Here is a 5,790-nt window from a genome sequence, read left to right as displayed (position 1 = left end):
GCACTAGGGAGGCAGAGAAAGGTGAATCTGAGAGTTTCAGTCCTTCCCGCCCTACAGACGAATACAGAGAAACCCAGTCTGAGAAACTAGGGGAGGGGGGAGGGGGAGAGAAAGAGAGAGAGAGAGAGAGAGAGAGAGAGAGAGAGAGAGAGAGAGAGATCAAATTCTCTTGTGTCTGTCTCTGTTTTTCTCTATTCTCTCTCTCTCTCTCTCTCTCTCTCTCTCTCTCTCTCTCTCTCTCTCTCGTTGTGTGTGTGTGTGTGTGTGTGTGTGTGTGTGTGTGTGTGTGTGTTTGTTTGTTTGTTTGTTTCAAAACCCAGAGCCTGTCTGTAACAGATCTAAACACAGTTCTTGAAGGGGAAAATGGAAACAATTCCATAGTCTCTGGCAATGAAGTCATGTCCCATTGAAAACCACAGGAGAGGGGAATATTGTCCTCAACTAGGCATATATCAACCAGTATTTCACAGGCAGACCTTCAGGGAGGTGCAGATTCACCAGCCCTACCCTCCCTCCCATCCCCCCAGCATCCCTGCTCATCTCCTGTCCACCATTTGTTGATTCATTGTTGCTGTTGCTGTTGCTGTTGCTGTTGCTGTTGCTGTTGCTGTTGCTGTTGTTGTTGTTGTTGTTGTTGTTGTTGTTGTTGTTGTTGTTCCTGGTGTGAAGAACACTGTGAGGTAGCCTTCCTCTAATAAACCCTCTGGTCTTTAGGGATCCTTCACCCACTCACTCTCTGCCAGACTGAGTTCACAGCAGAAAACGCGTTTTTGAGAGAAACATGTTCCTGGTCCTGTGTGCCCATATTGAGGGAGGCATGAGAAAGGGATAACAAGGAAGGGAGACCCGGCAGTGGTAGGGGGCTGGGATGGGGTCGGGGGTGGGTGTCCTAGCTTGCTAATCCAACTGACCCACTTGCTGTGTAAATAAATATTTTGCATTCTGTGTCCCTTGTTTGATTTCTCACTAAATTCCAGATTGTCAATCTCCCTGTGTCGATTGCACAAGAACCCAAATGGGGATGCTGGGTGGTGAGCTGATTCCTCCCTAGAACACCTGTGCACTCTCTCATAGTCTCTAAGCTCCTTGCTGGACTCTTTTGGGCTTGGACCTGGCTGTCTGTAAGCCAGGAAGGAAGGAAGGAAGGAAGGAAGGAAGGAAGGAAGGAAGGAAGGGAGAGAGGGAGGGAGGGAGGGAGGGAGGGAGGGAGGGAGGGAGGGAACAGGCCTCAGTTGAGAATCCCAATTTTCTAGTTCACTGCATCTGATGGCTGGCTGACCCTTCCAGGTGAATTGTATTTTTTTTTCCTTTTCACTCCTTTATTTGAGTCAGGGGTGTCTGCACATAGACCTGGAAATCAGTACCTAGATCAGGCCTGCCTGCCTGCCTGCCTGCCTGCCTGCCTGCCTGCCTGCCTGCCTGCCTGCCTGCCTTCCTCTATCTCACAGAGACACAGTTCTAAACACCTCTGCCTCTTGAATGATGGAAATAAAGACATGCACGAACACCTGGCTTCCTTTCATTGTACATTTAGCCTAATTTCAGTTTTATTCATGTCTGGGAGGGAGACTTGCTTGTGTGCTGTAGTTCAATTCCTTTCACTGTGTGGTTTCCCCACCACCTTGGCCACCATGCCACGTGGAAGAGAAGAAGAGATGAACCATATTGTTGGCACCCATATAACAAACACTTGGTTGCTTCCTCTGAGCCCTCTGAGTATCCTTACATCTCTGTATTTTAAAGTGGTTTTGTTTTGTTTTTTATTGCTGTCAAACTCTCTCTCTCTCTCTCTCTCTCTCTCTCTCTCTCTCTCTCTCTCTCTGTGTGTGTGTGTGTGTGTGTGTGTGTGTGTGTGTGTGTGTGTGTGTATTTTTTTTCTTCTCCCAGAGCTGAGGACTGAACCCAGGTCCTTGAGCTTGCTAGGCAAGGACTCTACCACTGAGCTAAAACCCCAACCCCTACCTCTGTGTTTTAAAAAGTAGACTCTGGAGCAATACCGGGCAGGTCTCCAAGGCGGGTCCTTCGCTTTATTTTATTCTTTTTGTTTTTAATTGTTAAAGATTTGTTTGTTTGTTTGTTTGTTTGTTTGTTTTATGTCTATTCGAGTACCCTGTAGGTGTCTTCAGACACCCCAGAAGAGGGCATGATTGACAATTACAGATGGTTGCAAGCCGCCATGTGTTGGCTGGGTATTGAACTCAGGACCGCTGTAAGAGCAATCAGTGCTCTTAACGACGGTGCCATCTCTCCATCCACCTACTTTATTTTATTCTCTATGCTCTCTTGTGCGAGTCAAGGTCAAGCAGGCAAGAAACACCCAAACAGATTGGTCCATCACCACTTTCTGAATTCTTTTTGTTGTTGATGTCAGGGATGTAAAGCAAGTTTACCCATGAAGAATTGTAAGGGAGTCCTTCTGATTTAGAGAATAGCAGCCTTGAAATGAAATGAGAATCACAACAAGCATTTGTCTTATTGTTTTTGTTTTTTTCTTCCTTTTTCTTCGGAGCTGAGGACCGAACCCGGGGCCTTGTGCTTCCTAGGCAAGCGGTCTACCACTGAGCTAAATCCCCAACCCCTACATTTGTCTTAAAGTCTGAAAAACACAAAACAAAACAAAACAAAACAAAACAAAACAAAACAACAACAACAACAACAACAACAACAACAACAACCAAGAACAAACCATGAGACCGCAGAAATCCTCAGGCGGAGGAGTAAGGAGCTAGTTTTTATTGGTTAGGGTATTATTTGGTCGGGTGGGGGTAGGGGTGGGGGTGGGGGTGGGGGTGTTGTCCTTCCTACATCTCTCTTGCATGAATGAGCTGAACATTACTTAAGCTTGTGTCCAAAACTGTCCATTTTTTAGATTGATCCCAGGAGGGAGGGAGCGAGCCGGGGATACAGCACACCCTCTCTGGCCTCAGAGGTCCAGGCTCCCGCTGGCAGGGCCCGAAGGGACTCCTGGGGGGAAAAAAAAAAAAGTCTCCGAGGCACCACCTAGCCGGTTTTATTCTTGAAGAAAAGCAAACATACATAATGGAATAAGGGAAAGAAAAAACCCTGTTTTCTATATACACAAGCAGTCGTAATTTGTTATAGTGTCCCCTTTGCGTAGTTTGGATTCGATGACTTTATTTTATCAAGCAAGTTTTAAACAGCGGTAACTCCAAAGAGGAGTCAACAGCCCCTTTAAGTGCAGTCAGTCATTGACCCTTTGGTCTGTCTGTCTGTCTGTCTGTCTGTCTGTTTCAAAACGAGGGAGGGCCTGCCTGCCTGCCTGCCTGCCTGCCTGCCTGCCTGCCTGCCTGCCTGCGTGCCTGCATCAGATCTAAATACAGTTCTCAGAGGGGAAGACAGAGACAAGTCAGAAGTCACTAGCACTCAATGGACGACCACCAACCTAAGGGCAGGCCTAGGGTAGAATTTGATGGACGGACGGACGGACAGACGGACGGACGGACGGATGGACAGATGGACAGAAAGGATCTAGGAGGAGCTTTGGGAAAGATGAAAAGCCTCCATTTCCCCCCAAAAGAACGAGCCCCAACAGCTGGGCTCTTCGAGATGAGTTATAAGGGGAACCACACATACAGTTTTGTATCACACATACAGTTTGTCATCATCCGTCAATACCAGGTAGACTTTTCAACGTATGTAGGTAGCTGTTGTCAGGTCAGTCCTTTACTAAGCCTCATGTAAGCTCTGCAGGGTAAGCCTCAGGAATTCATCTGTGCGTCCCGCAGGGTATGCTTTCTTGCTTTGTTAAAGGCTAGACTTTGGTTGCTGTCTGTCTGTCTGTCTGTCTGTCTGTCTGTCTGAATGAATGAGCGAGGGAATGAACGAATGAGGAGGGGATGCACATGCCTATGGTTTTAAGATGCTTAATTTCTTTACAAGGTTTATTTATTTAAACATTAAACATTGGGGTTGGGGATTTAGCTCAGTGGTAGAGCGCTTGCCTAGGAAGCACAAGGCCCTGGGTTCGGTCCCCAGCTCCGAAAATAAAATAAAATAAAATAAAATAAACATTAAACATTAATCGGAAATAATGGAGTCAGCAGTTAAGAGTTCTGAATGTGTTCTTCCAGAGGTCCTGAGTTCTATTCCCATGGTGGCTCACAACCCTCTGTTATGGGATCGATCTGCTGTGTGTCCGAAGACAGCTGCAGTGTGCTGTTTGTAGGGTAAAGAAAAAAATACTAAAGAAGAAAAAAAAAAAGAGAGAGAAAAAGTTAGAAGCACCAAGTCAAGTCATGTAAATATTGCCCACATTCGGATTTAGACATGCCTGAGCTGTCAGGGCGAGGCTGGCTGAGAGCGAATCAGTGAACGATCGGACTCTTCCTCTCTCTGTGAGGGTGTGTCATGAACTCTATTACCATTTCCAAAGAGTTAGGTATGCTGGAGCGAAGTGGACCGGAAAGCCAAGGGAGGAGAGGTATGCCTACACGAGTCCACCCAACCCCCCCGCCCCCCCCCCAGGGAGACATCCTCGAGTGGTGGGGGGAGGGGCGAAGGTGTGGAGGGATAATTTCCAACAAATAAATCCCAACAAATAAATTACTAGAGACTTGATTCATTGATTTACTTTAAATTTATTGAGTGTATCGGGAAAGAGGGAAAATGGGTCAAGGAGGAAGGGAGGGAGGGAGGGAGGGAGGGAGGGAGGGAGGGAGGGAGGGAGGGAGGGAGGGAGAGAGGGATATCTTTTCCTCCAAATCGGCTGGTATGTAGTCTCAGTGCGTCAGAAAAAAGACTGCTTCTGGCCTCCTTTCTGATTACCCCAAGGCAGTCTGGTCACCGTGCTGTAATAGAAAGGGAAACCACAGTCAAGTCATGGGAGCGAGCGAGCAAGCAAGCAAAAATCATAAACAAAAGCAAAAACACGTCTGTTAAGTTGAGCAGAGCAGAGCAGAGCAGAGCAGAGTAGGGCAAAGCAATACAAGGTCACATTCCACAAAGGCTGATATAGTCTGCCATCTTGGTCTACAGAGTGAAAAGTAGAAGGAGAAAATGAATATCGCTTTGTGTGTCACAAAGTTTTTAAGTTGTAAGGAACATTGCAGGGCTAAACCTTCAAATCCTCAAACCACCCAACCCAAGCTTTCCTCCTCCTCCTCCTCCTCCTCCTCCTCCTCCTCCTCCTCCTCCTCCTCACCCCCCATTGCCCCCCCCCCGTGTGGTGTGTGTGTGTGTGTGTGTGTGTGTGTGTGTGTGTTTGCGCACGAGCTCGAGCTCGGGCACGCATTTCTTTCACTGCACAACCATCATTGGAGGACGTTTAAATAAACACGAATGAATCAGACAGGCAGACAGACAGGGGCCCATAATGGATCCCTACAACTCGGTGGTGGTGGTGGTGGTGGTGGTGGTGGTGGTGGTGGTGGTGGTGGTGGTGGTGGTGGTGGTGGTGGTACACACCGATTTGTTGACCTCTTTCTTTTAAAGAAAGGACAAGAAACAAAGAGAAATAAAAATGAAGGAATATAGACCTAGCCAAATATTATTTTATTCCCTCCTTCATGGAGCGACAAGAAGATTTATTCATCAACCTTCGTCTAGAATAAGAAAGTAATTGCAAATGAAATCGAGCCATCTTACTGTAATAAGATGTTATCGAGAGAAAGGGGAATTGGATACTGGATCCATTGCTGCCCCCCCCCCACACACACAAATTGGAAAGAAAAGCAACTCCCCAGATCGCTCAACTAACGAGGCTTATTTAAAACTGGAAAAAGAGGGCTGGAGAGATGTCTCAGCGGTTAAGAGCCCTGGCCGCTCCTCCAG

General features: G+C 47.1%; 1 long non-coding RNA gene across 1 annotated transcript in view; it reads right to left on the bottom strand.

The window, feature by feature from the left end:
- Window positions 1–4,579: 4,579 nt before the first annotated feature.
- The window catches only part of LOC147997382 (uncharacterized), a 19,143-nt gene continuing 17,932 nt past the window's right edge, over window positions 4,580–5,790 (bottom strand). Inside the window, exons 2-3 of the long non-coding RNA XR_015647915.1 lie at window positions 5,717–5,790; window positions 4,580–4,808 (exon numbers count right to left, since the gene is read on the bottom strand). The exon at window positions 5,717–5,790 is cut by the window's right edge and continues 125 nt beyond it. This is a non-coding gene — a long non-coding RNA (uncharacterized LOC147997382). The remainder of the gene's footprint in view (window positions 4,809–5,716) is intronic.

Source organism: Rattus norvegicus, unplaced genomic scaffold (genome assembly GCF_021556685.1).
Source record: "Rattus norvegicus strain SHRSP/BbbUtx unplaced genomic scaffold, alternate assembly SHRSP_T2T unassigned-0000159, whole genome shotgun sequence".
NCBI lineage: Eukaryota > Metazoa > Chordata > Mammalia > Rodentia > Muridae > Rattus > Rattus norvegicus.
This window is presented reverse-complemented; position numbering and strand designations above follow the sequence as displayed.